The following is a 14,628-nucleotide window of genomic DNA, read 5'->3' on the forward strand; positions in this document are numbered from 1 at the left end:
AGGGTAGGGGATATACTTGGTCAATGACCCATAGGGTTTGCTTGCCTGGGCATCACCTTTTAGCATGGTCGAGATAGCATCGAGTTTGGCTGGGGTAGTCTTCCAAGTATCCATCTCAACCCTTACCTCTTTCGTCCTATTCCCGAAGAAGATGAGGTTGTTCCCCAATCTTCAACAACTCTTGCATTCCTCATCCATGGTCGGCCTAGCAGTATATTATGTCCACACCCTTCATGACAATGAAGTTTATGGAAAACTGCACTCCTGCGACCTTCACTGGCCAGTTATTTAGGACCCGAATGGTCTGACCTTCATTCCATTGGCCAATGTAACATTAAACCTAGTTGCTTCCACATGTGCATTTCCCTAGGCCTGTAGAACTACGTGGCTCAAGACACTGACCCCGGTGCCAGTGTCTACAATTCATTTTCATGTTTCATCTTCCAAGGCTAAAATAGGTAGGACTGCATGCATCTCCATGACTTCCCAGAAAGCGTTGATGTGCAGTGACCTTGGAACTGAGTGCAGCGTCAGACTTGGAATTTACGTGACTGCGTCGTGCTCTTGCAAGTCAGTGGCAGTGTGCTCCCCCTTTCCCTCCACCTAGTGCTTTAACTCTTGCCATAAGGGAGGGTGTTTCCTAAGCAAATCTCCCAGGCTCACGGTCACTGGGGTGGTTACTAAAGTGGTGAGGAGGTTGCTGGGCAATTGGTTTCCTCCTTGGTCACAATTCTTTGGCCATATGTCCTAGTTAGCTTGTTGAGAAGCTCCTCCTTGGTCTTGCCTCTCTGGCATCTCTCATGGTGTGGGTGCATTCCCCAATTGAGGTCGCAATGGCGAAACGGGTGTGCTCACACTAGAGAGGTCTTCCATTTAGTCTTCTAGTATGGGTTCTACATCTTTAAGGTGTTCTTGGGCATCCCTGACCCACTCCTTAACTTTGGCTATAGCTTCCATTTGCCGTTTGGGATAGGGGTATTCCCCTGTACCATGTCCACATGTTTGCTTGCAAGACACGTCTTAGTAGCCCATCAGAAAGAGGGTCTAGAAAGCTCCGTCCGGCACTCCCATGGAATGTTATGGGGTTTGTGATCTAGGTCTTTTCGATTCTGCCACGTAGCAGAAGTATTCCAGTTGTCCCCACTTAGGACCGACCTGAATCAGGGTTTCCCTAATGACCAAGATCTTAGAGAGAAACTAGCATCGAACCCCAGGCGAACTACTTTACACAGAAACATCAAGCTCGAAGCGGATTCATGCTGCACTTGGTTCAAGGAGAATGGGAAATGAGAGGGATGCTATTCTGTTCCCCTAAAATAGCATAAATCAGGATTCTAGTAACCTGAACTCTAAGTGAGCATTGCCTGCTGTTCATTCTCTTCGAGCAAAGTTCCTTGCTGTCGATTCCATTTGAGAAAAGTTCGCGGCCAACGAGGAGCACCCATCTATAGGTCAGACCCATCGCCACATCCACCACACTTTCCTCAAGGTTGCTTTAGTTGTCTAATTACCTACCACATTGGTTGGACATGCATAAAACAACTTCCTTAATTAGCCAATTAGACACCAGTTCCTTCATGTAATCTTAGCACTTGACATAGAAAAACAGTGTCAAACAAGTTACTTTTCAACAGGTTATCTTATTAGCTTTGAAATACATCCATATAATCTAGCCCGTAGGCTAATCCGACGACGGTAATCTAGCAATCCACAGGGATTCCTAAGTCCAAGACTTTGCCCATAGACTAGTATGTGGGCCTCGAGATCCAATCCCCAATCACATTGGCCTCTTGTGCAGGGCTCAAAAGGCAAGGGATTTATGGCCAGATCCCCCCTGGCACCTAAGCGGCCTCCTACTCCAAGTAGTGTCCAACGGAGAGACCTCACGCGGCGGGCTTGGTCCACGTTTCTAGTGCGGCTAACAACCCCTTGGTTAGGGTTAGGCAGACAGTCGGGGGTAACTGATGCTGCCTCTCCCTTCAACCCTTCAACCTGAAGCATTAGTTATCTTAACATCTTTAGTTCCTTAAGCAAACAATGCAAATAGTGCTCCTAAACTATTACAAACACAATCAATCTAGTGGTCATTTATTTGGCCAACTGCTAAGGAGTTAATCCTTTTCTACGAATCCATCTAGTATTCAATCCGGGATCAATCGTGATCTAGCAAGATCCCAAGGGTTTGTTTGTTTACCCTTTTATCCTTGGGTTAGGGTCATACCCTGTCAACCCAAATTATCAAATACCTTAGGTTTCTTAAGTTAAGACAGTAAATCCTGGTGACCATGTCTCTCTAACTTGATTGATCCTTTGCTCACTAAGCAAAACATAACTTCCCTTAACTTGGCAAGTCAACCCAAGAAAGGTGATGTAACAGGATGTCCACTCATCCTCTCGCAAGTTAGACTTGCACTAGATCCTTCCAACCTCATTCCAAGGAATGGCAAATCTCTCTTGTGATTAAACCACAAGGCCATGCGACATTGCAACTTGTTGCACAAGTGTCGCACCTAACTCATGGGATCATTTCACTCATTGAACGGGGTTTCCTGGTCAAGGACTTTTGTTTAGGCAAGATGCAGGGTTTAGGGTGTCTTCTTACCCAACCCAACCCTAATTGTACTAGGCTGCAGTCCTACGGTTTCCAAACTCAATCCGAGTTTTAACATTAGTTCGATCGATCCTTAAGGTAGAACCCTAGATTGTTGTTTGCATGAGCATCCAGTTGACCCAAACATTCAGTGAATGTGGGTAGGACCTTTGGGTTTGAGGGCTTCGACTTGGTGTCCAAGTACAATACTAGGCTACATTTTTGACGTGCCAAGCCCTAGCTAGTACTTGAGGTGTTTATCGTATCGACTAGTTATGCCTATACGAATCCCTTGAGGGTTAGGTGATTTAGCTAAATTGGACTACTTGTCTTGCGACAAGGGCGATCCTTTCCTAGAGATGCTAACCTTGTTCTAAAGGTGTAAATAGATGCTAGATACCACATTTCGTGCAAGTATACGATTTGTTACATCTATGTTCTATAAAGTATGCAATAACCCCTTACTTTTCTTACTAAAGTCACGATGAATGATAACTTGCATGAAACCTACTAGGGTTTACATCAATGAATCATGCCTACAACCCCTTTGTCTAAGCATTTGAGTTTCATGCTTTGATAAGCCATACAACCTTTCCTAAATGCAGCTCTTGATGAATGAATTTTTTGCATGTGGAATATGTAACATGCAACCCTTAAATACAACATCGTAAATGAAGTTCATGCAAGACTAAGGCTAGTGATGACTTAATCCATTTTCAAGCACCTTTTTCATGCAACTTACAAATTCGTGGTTCCATTCCCATACTATGCAACAGACGTTAACAAATTTTTCCATGCGAGACATAGCAAGGAAGTTGCAAAATAAACTTGTTCTCTCACGGCCAATCAAGGATGCACCTAATAATTTCAACCTTTTTATGCAAGACAATACGCGTTTTAGGCTTGTCACTTCAAAACGCGCAGAAAGGCAACATGCTACTAAGCTCGTAAGATGGATAGGTAATTTACATTCATAGCACTGGAAATGCAAATAAACCAATTGCATGACATGCATTAATTTTAGTAAATTGTTTGGGTAGGCAATTTTACCCAAATGCATTTTAACTAGGCTACATGCATAAGTGCTTCCTTTCCATGAAAGTTATCGTGCATAACTCATTTCTTATACGTGGGATTAAAATTGTAAAACCTAGGGTTGTGGATCCATGGGGATGTCCACGTGTAAGTTCAAGAAAGAACCTCCCACTCCTGCTTCTGGCATCTTCTTGGGAGCCATGGTTGATGACTTGAACTCTGCAGATTCCTCCTAGCTTTGGCAAATAGCCTCCAAGCCTGCATGCTTTCTCCCTTGCACAGGAATTACCCTTTTTCAAGGTGTGGACATTAAGATCGGGAATTAGACGCATGCACAAGGCTTAAAAGGATCTCATTTAGAAGCTTCTGCTTCCTAGGACCACGTGGGAGAAAAAAGGGGTGATGATTGGGAGGATTATGGCGACGAACGAAGGGGTGGGATTATGATGTTGATGGCGAGGATGGTCGTGGTGGCAGCTGCATCGGCAGCTTGGCAGTGGATTCGTGATGGCAGTGGCGTTTTCCTAGGTAGCACAGTGGCATTCGTCTTGTCCTCCCTCTCATCCTCATGTGCCCACCCTAAGGGGTCTTTTTATAGTGCAAGAGGGGGGGAGATGGTAGCCATCACGTGGCTTAAGCATGCCCCTCCCTCCTCATGCTCCCACACACGAATCCACCTTAGGTCATTCCTCCCCACTCCTTCCCCTCCAGCCGTGCATCGGCTGGGGAAATTTTTTTTTGCTTATATTTCATCATTATCCCAATTGCCCCCTCAAAAAGGGGTGTTCTTCTATGGCTATGCGGTCTTAAACCCCTGTGCTCAATTGCTCAATGTGGAGGCCTCATTTTTGCGCATGCAGGGTATGGATTGAGCTGCCAATTATTACAATGTGGGAGATAACCTTGCACAGGTTTTATGCAGCTTGCGGGGATTCAAGTTCAATAATATTTTTGAGCGAAAATATTACATTCTCTTCCCCTTGGAGGAATCGAGATGTCGTCATCTCGAGAAGAACTAGGGTTCATGATCTTCTTCTTGTTTGGAGTAGACTAAGGTATCCTCGAGGAAGACGAGTACAAAGTCCTCAAGATATGGCCTAAAGATATTTTGCATTAACCTGATGAAGGTGGCAGGTGCATTTGTCAGCCCAAATGACATGACCCTGAATTTGACCGAAGTCGAATTCCACATTACATTACATGTCCACTTCAGCGTTTAGCCAAGTGACCAAATCACTTTACTTCTTTATCAATATAGACAGTTGAGATAATCATTGATAAAAAAAAGTCTTATTCCATTCAAATGGGCGTAGCCCTTTCAAGTACAATCATTCTTGGGGGATGAAACAAGCTGATACATTAATTCGAGGAGAATAAGATGTTGTTGTATTCAGCTACGGGAACTGTGTAATAGTATGGGTTGGGATCATGGATTTTCAGGAATCGATAAGTCATTGGAAGATTAGGGTATATTTTCCTTTGATATCAGTTCTTCTCATGATGTCTCAACACCTTAATTGTGTGGGCAGGGATTACTCGAGTCACTTTCTTGTACACATATGCATTTTGCTTGACCCTTCGACCTCCGACATGTAGAGTTGCATTTGTGTGAGCCTCAACAAAGATGAACAGCTTCACGATCTTTAAGTCCTCCATCCACTTGATTCTCTTCAAGTTGGTTTGAAGGTACGCAAGTTGGTGGGCACCTATGTAATAGATCCCTAAAACACCCATCCATCTCTGTTCCATGTACAAGGGTGATGGATTGTAGATGCGGTCTAGGATATTCATCATATCGAGCCTTCCTCGATAATGTGAAGCATGCACCTCAGTCATAAACATGACCTGGAATACCGAGAATCTATTCCATGCTTCCTAACTTTGCAAGTCAGCATTCGTAAGTAAGAAAATGTTCTCTACAACAATGTTTGCTTTACTTCTTCTTATTAAGTTCTTATAAAGACACATCCTTCGTTGGTTCCGCTTTGATACCAACTGTAACATGTCCAGTTGTTCACTTGCAGGACACATCTTAGCAGCCCATCGGAAAGAGGGTCTAGAAAGCTCCGCCCAACACTCCCATGGAATGTTACGGGGTTTGCGATCTAGGTCTTTCCGAGTCTTCCACGTAGTGGAAGTATTCCGGCCCTCCCCACTTAGGATAAATCAGGGTTTCCCTAATGGCCAAGTTCCTAGACAGTAACTACAAACTACTTTATGCAGAAACATCAGGGTCGAAGTGGATTCATGATGCACTTGGTTCAAGGAGAATGGGAAACGAGAGGGATGCTAAGCTCGACCTCTCTGCCCATAAGGCGTAGTCCCGTTCTGTTCCCCTAAAACAGCATAAATCGGGATTCTAGTAACCTGAACTCTAGGTGAGCGTTGCCTGCTGTTCATTCCCTCCGAGAAAATTTCCTTGCTGTCGATTCCATTTGAGAAAAGTTCGCGACCAACCGGGACCACCCATCCGTAGGACGGACCCATGGCCACATCCACCACACTTTCCTCAGGGTTGCTTTAGTTATCTATTTACCTACCACATTTAGTGGACACCCATAAAATAGCTTCCTTAATTAGCCAGTTAGACACGGGTTCCTTCATGTAATCTTAGCACTTGACATAGAAAAAGAGTGTCAAACAAGTTCTTTTTCAACAAGTTATCTTATTATCTTTGGAATACATCCATATAATCCAGCTCATAGCCTTATCCATAATCCGTCTGAAGGTAATCCAGCAATCCACAGGGGTTACTAAATCCAAGATTTCACACATAACTAGTATGCGGGCCTCGAGATCCAATCTTGAGTCACATTGGACTCTTGTGCAGGGCCCTGAAGGCAAGGGATTTACGGCCAGATCCCCCCGCCCTTGTGCAGGGCCCAGAAGGCAAGGGATTTATGGCCAGAGCCCCCCTTGGCACCCAAGTGTCCTCCTCCTCCAAGTAGTGCCCAACGAAGAGACCTCACGTGGCGGGTTAGGTCCACATTCTCAGCACGGCTAACAACCCCCTTAGTTAGGGTCATGCAAACAGTCGGGGATAACTGATGCTGCCTCTCCCTTCAGCCCTTCAACTTGAAGCATTAGTTATCTTTCCATCTTTAGTTCCTTGAGCAAACAATGCAAACAATGCTCCTAAACTGTTACAAACACAATCAATCCAGTGGCCATTTATTTGGCCAACTGCTAAGGAGTGAATCCTTTTCTCTGAATGCATCCAATATTCAATCCAGGATCAATTGCGACCTCGCAAGATCCCAAGGGTTTGTTTTTTTACCCTTTTATCCTTGGGTTAGGGTAATACCATGTCAACCCAAATTAACCAACACCTTAGGTTTCTTAAGTTAAGACAATAAAACTTGGCGACCATGCCACTCTAAGTTGATTGATCCTTTGCTCACTAAGCAAAACATAACTTCCCTTAACTTGGCAAGTCAACCCAAGAAAGGTGATGTAACAGGATGTCTACTCATCCTCTTGCCAGCTAGACTTGCACTAGATCCTGCCGACCTCATTCCAAGGAATGGAAAATCTCTCTTGTGATTAAACCACAAGGCCATGCGACATTACAACTTGTTGCACAAGTGCCGCACCTAACTCATGGGATCATTTCACTCATTGAACGGGGTTTCCTGGTCAAGGACTTTTGTTTAGACAAGATGCAGGGTTTAGGATGTCTTCTTACTCAACCCAACCCTAATTGTACTAGGCCTATTCTGTCCTAGGGTTTCCAAACTCAATCCGAGTTTTAACATTAGGTCGGTAGATCCTTAGGGTGAAACCCTAGATCATTATTTGCATGAGCGTCCAACTGACCCAAACATTCTGTGAATGTGGGTAGGACCTTTGGGTTTGAGGGATTTGACTTAGTGTCGAAGTACGATACTAGGCTGAATTTCCGATGTGCCAAGCCCTAGCTAGTACTTGAGGTGTTTATCGTATCAACTAGGTATGCCTATATGAATCCCTTGAGGGTTAGGTGATTTAGCTAAATTGGACTACTTGTCTTGCGACAAGGGCGATCCTTTCCTAGAGATGCTAACCTTGTTCTAAAGGTGTAAATAGATGCTAAATACCATATTTCGTGCAAGTATATGATTTGTTACATCTATGTTCTATAAGGTATGCAATAACCCTTTACTTTTCTTACTAAAGTCACGATGAATGATAACTTGCATGAAACCTACTAGGGTTTATATCACGGAATCATGCCTACAACCTCTTTGTCTAAGCATTTGAGTTTCATGCTTTGATAAGCCATACAACCTTTCCTAAATGCAGCTCTTGATGAATGAATTTTTCGCATGTGGAATATGTAACATGCAACCCTTAGATACAACATTGTAAATGAAGTTCATGCAAGACTAAGGCTAGTGATGACTTAATCCATTTTCAAGAACCTTTTTCATGCAACTTACAAATCCGTGGTTCCATTCCCATACTATGCAATGGATGTTAACAATTTTTTCCATGCGAGACATAGCAAGAAAGTTGCAAAATACACTTGTTCTTTCATGGTCAATCAAGGATGCACCTAATAATATCAACCTTTTAATGCTAGGCAATAGGCGTTTTAGGCTTGTCACTTTTGAAACGCGCGGAAATGCAACATGCTACTAAGTGCGTAAGATGGATAGATAATTTACATTCATAGCATTGAAAATGCAAATAAACCAATTGCATGACATGCATTAATTTTGGTAAATCGTTTGAGTAGGCAATTTTCCCCAAATGCATTTTAACTAGGCTACATGCATAAGTGCTTCCTTTCCATGAAAGTTATCGTGCATAACTCATTTCTTATACGTGGAATTAAAATCATAAAACCTGGGGTTGTGGATCCGTGGGGATGTCCACGTGTAAGCTCGGGGAAGAACTCCCCGCTGGTGCGCCTTGCATCTTCTTGGGAGCTATCGTTGATGACTTGAACTCTGTGGATTCCTCCTTGCTTTGGCAAACAGCCTCCAAGCCCACCTGCTTTCTCCCTTGTGTAGGAATTACCCTTTTTGAGGGTGTTGACATTAAGACCGGGAATTAGACGCGTGCACAAGGCTTAAGAGGATCTCCTTTGGAAGCTTCTATTTCTTCGGACCACGTGGGAGAAAAAAGGGGTGATGATTGGGAGGATTTTGACGACGGACGAAGGGGTGGGATTATGATGTTGATGGCGAGGATGGTCGTGGCGGCAGCTATATCAGCAATCTAGTGGCCGATTCATGATGGCAGTGGTGTTTTCCTAGGCTGCACGGCGGCGTTCATCTTCTCCTCCCTCTCATCCTCATGTGCCCACCCTAAGGGGTAGTGCAAGATGGGGGGAGATGGTAGCCACCACGTGGCTTAAGCATGCCCCTCCCTCCTCATGCTCCCACACATGACTCCACCTTAGGTCACTCCTTCCCACTCCCTCCCCTCTAGCCATGCATTGACTGGGGAAATAAACTTTTGCTTAATTTTCATCATTATCCCAATTGCCCCCTCAAAAAGGGGTGTTCTTCTGCGGCTATGCGGTCTTAAACCCTTGGCCTTAATTGCCCAATGCGGAGGCCTCATTTTTTTGCATGCGGGGTATGGATTGAGCTGCGATACGATGTGGGAGATAACCTTGCATAGGTTTTACGCGGCATGCGGGGAGTCAAGCTCAATAATATTTTTGAGCAAAAATATTACATCCCCTACCTTGACACTCCCTAGTTTTGCTGTCTTAGGAGCTAAGATGTCTACCTCGGCATCCATGACCCCCTTTCCTGCCACTAAGGTTGTAGCTTCCTCAATCTTAAGGGTAATCTTTGAACATGTTCTCTTTCTCCTTCTCCTCTGGCTTTTCTTTCCCAATGAGGCTGCATCCACGTTACTGGGCCCAAGCAATGAGATGCCTGTTCGTTTTGTTTGTGCTCACGTCATGACATGCAGTGGGATGGGCATATCCTCCCCGCCAAAGGTCTCGACACAAAATATTCACAAGGGCACGAAAGGCACGTTGGCAGAACTAGCTGATGGTTTCCATCTAGGGCAGTCAGGAAACAGGTGTGTGATCCCACACTTGGTGCATCGAAGGTCAGCTTTATCCTAGTTTGCATGTTCCCTTTCTGGGCAATGTGATGAAATATGGCATGGGTGACCGCAATTCTAGCATGAGATTGGATCCTGGCTTGGTCCTCCAAAGCCTCTACCTCTTCCTCTGCCCAGTGCCATCACCAGTACTGGTCGATAGTCCATCAAGACTGGATTGCCTTCCTCATCATAGGAGATGTATGGGTTCACGTAGCTTTCCTCTTTACTAGATTCTTCCACATAGTGAATAGGAGTGTCACTCCATGGTTGGGTTACATAGGGTCCGGGTGGTCAAGGTATGCCTGTTGGGATCATCTCTAGCCTAGGAATGGCTAGTCTTGCATCATTTGGTGTTGGAAGCGCCAACTGGGCTCCCCTGCCAAAGAAGTTAGATGGCATGTTGCCTAAGTATGGACGGTTGTATTGCTGCACATATGGGAACCTCCTCGGCAATCTGCAGTGCAACACGTCATGACCGAACCTACCACAGTTCGAACATAGCCAAGATCTAGGATCTTGACACTTGACTAGGAGGTGGTTTCCACCAGAATGTATACACTGCACATGAGTCCGCATAGGCTTCCTTATTTGTTCTTGCAATCATGCAAGCTCCATTCTTACCTCAGCCAGGTCCTAGCCTTGGTCAACACCCTTTCCCTTATCCCGTACGCTAGAGTTCTCTCTCTTTCCCAACGTCGTTGTCCGCTCTGAAGCTCTCTGGCTTGTATTGTCCCAACTGGAGTTCCTCATGCTTCGCTACCTAAGTTGATCATCCACCCTTATTGCCTCTTCAAAAACCCTAGCTAACACATCTCTGTGTAGGGTGGAGTTACTACCCAAGTCCTTGTAGAGCTCCTCGCTTCGGATTCCATTTATAAACACCGTAGACACAATCTCTCATTAGGACACTCATTGGCCAGGATCCTCTTGAAGAAACTACGCATATGAGTGAGGTAGTCTCTTACGTCCTCTTTTTCCCTCTGACTGACATTTATCAACCGAACGATGAGGTTGTCAGAGTATCCTGCCTTAGAGAACCTCTTCATAAAATGGTCTTTAAGACGGGCAAAGTTCGTGCACTCAGATGCATCTAGACTAGTGTAGCAAATTCTCCCCTTATCACCTAAACACAGCCCAAAAGCTTGAGAGCATTATGCAAGGTCCGTGACACTACAGGGATCCTAGATTGAGAGCATTATGCAAGGTTCATACTTGTCTAGTTGCTTTGCCACTACAGGGATCCTAGATTGCCCTTTTCCCCTTACGTGACCCCTAATTCTGAGAGTAATGATGTGGCTAAGACTGCTGTGCTCTGCTCAACGGATGTGTTGTCCATGAGCTGCCTGGCTACAAGTTCACTAAATGATAAGTCAGTCTCCATTGCTCGCTCTCTCTCTGCATTTGGTCCTTCTTTGGCTGCTCCAGCCAGGGCTAGCACACGCGGGCCTCGTACATATCTACGTCTTGTTGGAGTTTACTAGCCTTTTGCTCGTGGTTATAGGCAATCGTGCTCTCTAGAACCCTTCTGATTGCCTTTCTTTCCTCTTCTAGGATTGCTACCACTTCCTCTACTGGCCTACCCTAACTACCATCGTAGCCAACAAGTCATACTCATTGACTAACTCTTGCACCATGACTCGGAATTCTCCCATGTCTAGTCGGTCCTCTTCTTCGGTCCTCTTCTTGTCTGCCTTGTGATCCTGACACTCCTCCCACTTCCACCTCCATAAGGTTGTCGATCAACTTGAGTAACTCTGGTAGCGTCCGATCCTCTATGTTGTTGCCTTCCGGATCTTTGTGTCCTCTTAGGGTCCTACTGATGGGGCTCTCCAGTAGCCAGCTATGTTTTGGGATCTTCTCCTAGTAATGGATTCCTTGATGTTATTATGTTTCCTGATGAGCTCCTTGTTATTGGAAACAGTCGTCAATCTTATCCACAACTTGTGCTTCGTGCTTTCTAGTGCTCAGTGCAAAAATAAGCTTTTCCTTTCCTTGTATTTCACCTTAGGTGATGAAAACAAAAAGTAAGGTGAGGATGCACGAAATGCTCAATGCAGACTCCACCCTACCCCTTACGTTCGTAGCCTTATGTGGCTCTAAGCGTAGGTTCTAGCTGATCTAAAGTTTTACTAAAAGACCTTCGTGCATTCTCTATTCTACTTCAGGGTTGGCTAGTTGGTTGGCTGGTCGCCACGTCCAATTCCAAATTTGGTCTCCCTAGTGTCTAGCTGTTCAAGGTGAATCTTCAGTCACCTTGTCTGGCCTCTAGCTTCTAAGGTTAAACTGGGTTCCTTGGGGGATCAGAGATGTGACCAAGGTGACCAAGACTATGGGACATGTTTAAAAACCTTCTATTCAAACTCTCGTGAACTGGTCTAATTCTGAGAATCGGACGGGATGGTCCAATTCTAGCAATCGGATGCGATGGTTTGATTCTAGCGATCCGACGGGATTGTCCAATTCTAGCGATCAGACGGGCGGGTCCAATTTTACTTAGGTTTGACTTCCCAAGTCGGACGGGGGTGGTCCGACTACTGCAATGGGTTGAGTGGTCCAAGTCTGAGACTAGGACACGTGGCTTGACTTTGACACCGGGTTCCATTCTGGGAATCAGATCAGACAAGTGGTCTGATTTTTGATTGGTTCGATTCTGGAGATTGGATCAGACAAGTGGTCCAATTTTCAGAGTCGGACAGTCCGACTACTGAAATCAAATAGTCTTGTTCTAGGATTCAGATGCACTGGTCCAACTGCACAGACGATGACCTGGAGTTGCGCGCGATGCCTCTAGGTCAACGTCTACTCTACCGAATCCTTCCGTGCCTTCCAAATAGATGCAAAGCAACAGAGGGAACTGATTGGCATACCTCGAAGCAATGTGGTGCTTGAATTGATCAGCACTTCGTGATTTCCTGCAATTCTCTCTCTCTATCTCTCTCCTGGCTCTCAAGCTTACTCTCTTCTCAGAAGTCAGAATATCAAATGTGGCATTCCTTAGCTCCCTGGGCCCCTTATTACCTAATCCTAGCCTGCTGTAGACTCAGAGATAAATCTCGCACACTCTTCCAGCCAGATATCTGAATTTGTGCCCCTACTTCCCTATCTCCAGCCAGCAGCAAAACCCTTCTCTTTTCTTCTTTTTCCTATCCTATACTTAACCTAATGCAACATAAATTTTAAAAAAAGATAGAGATGAATGGTCCCACTCTAATATTCAACAACAAATCAAAATACTTACTTGCTCTAGGGATTAAAACCTCCTAAAACTCCTAACTATCTCGAGCACTAGTTCAGGCTGCAAACCCTACTGCTATGCTCGATTCGATGCATGTGGCACTCAAGACTCCATTCTGTCGGTCCGAGCAACGGAACCAAAATGTAGGGGAGCTACGGAGATCTACACCGAGACCTATGGACTGCTTACTGATCAAGCATTTCAAGCCGAGCGGCGGCGGCTACCTCTCACATAGCCGACGCGCAATGCCTACCTTGCGGGTGTAGTGAGCTTACCTTGATGCTCGATCGAGTTCCCTCCTCTATCTTGCACTCCGATAGCTCCACAATCCTTGTGGCAAGCTCAAGCAACCTCAAGTCCCCTCCATCAAGCTCCATCCTCCATAGCCGCACGAGAAAAGAGAAGAGAATAAGAGAAGGGAAGATGAAGAGAGAAGATGTGGAGCTTCTTCTCCACGATCCCTCACTCTCACACACTCACTGCCTCACTCCCTCACACTCCCTCAATCCCTAACTCAAGCACAAGCATGAAGGTAAGAAACAAGAGAAGAAGAAGAAGAAGCTTTAGCCACACCCAAGAATGAACTTCTCATTCACTTTTGAACTTTATATACACGCCCTACTTTTTGGGCAATCATCCCCACTTTTTACATGGCCGACCATTAGCCTAGGCCCTCTTTTCCTATTTCACATTGTTCTAGCTTATCCCATTCCCACTAATGCATACAATTCGTAGAGGAGTGAGCCAGGCGCTCTTTTTACAAGGATTCAGGAGCGCCTTCATATTTAATGGCACGCTTTTACTCTTTTCTTTTCTCGAGGCGACACTGTCATTCAAATTTTGAAAGTTTGACCTCCATCCAAAATGCATTTTCCTTCCTTTGTCATGTGACTTCTTGGTTGTCTCCTTCTTCCATTTTCCCGTGCTTTTTCTCCATTTTTTGTTCCTCTATGTTGCGGTAAACATTCTATGCTATAGTAAGCAGCAGCTGTGGGAGTTCTGTTCATAATGTAGACAGCAGTATGGATAGCCTCAGACCAAAAATGTTTGGGCATATTCTTTTCAGCCATTAATGCCTGTGCAACTTCTGCAATATGCCTGTTTTTTCTTTCTGCAACACCATTTTGATGTGGGATATACCTACAAGTAAATTGCCTCTTTATCCCATGAGTCCTCAAGGAGTCACTGAACTCATTAGAGAGTAATCTCCCCCTCCATCTAATCTCAAGCACTTTACTTTTAAGCCTGTTTCTATTTCAACAAGTGCCTTAAAAGATTTGAAGTGCTGAAACACATCACTCTTTTCCTTCATGAAGTATACCCATAGCTTCCTTGAACAGTCATCAATAAATGTAACAAAGTATTTGCTGCCACCAAGAGATACATTCTGTGTAGGTCCCCAAACATCTATATGTACTACATCAATTAGATTTCTGCTCACTTCTCTATCATGCGAGAAGGGTTGTCTGGCCTACTTACAAAACTAGTATGCTTCACAAACTTTATGCAATTATGCAACCCTAAAAGAAGGCAACCCTGTAAACCAATCCTCTGGATTGCATTAATTTCAGCCTTTGCACATTTGCATGTCCAATACATTTATTCCATATTTCAATATTTGCAACTACTCATTTTTCTTTAGCATACATAATAGCAATATCCATTGCAGAAATTTCAGCATCTAAAGTGAACATTCGGCCAACTCTACTTCCTTTTG

This window comes from Lygodium microphyllum, chromosome 25 (genome assembly GCF_053477565.2).
Source record: "Lygodium microphyllum isolate KBCC chromosome 25, Lygodium_microphyllum_v1.1.10, whole genome shotgun sequence".
In the NCBI taxonomy this organism is placed as follows: Eukaryota; Viridiplantae; Streptophyta; class Polypodiopsida; order Schizaeales; family Lygodiaceae; genus Lygodium; species Lygodium microphyllum.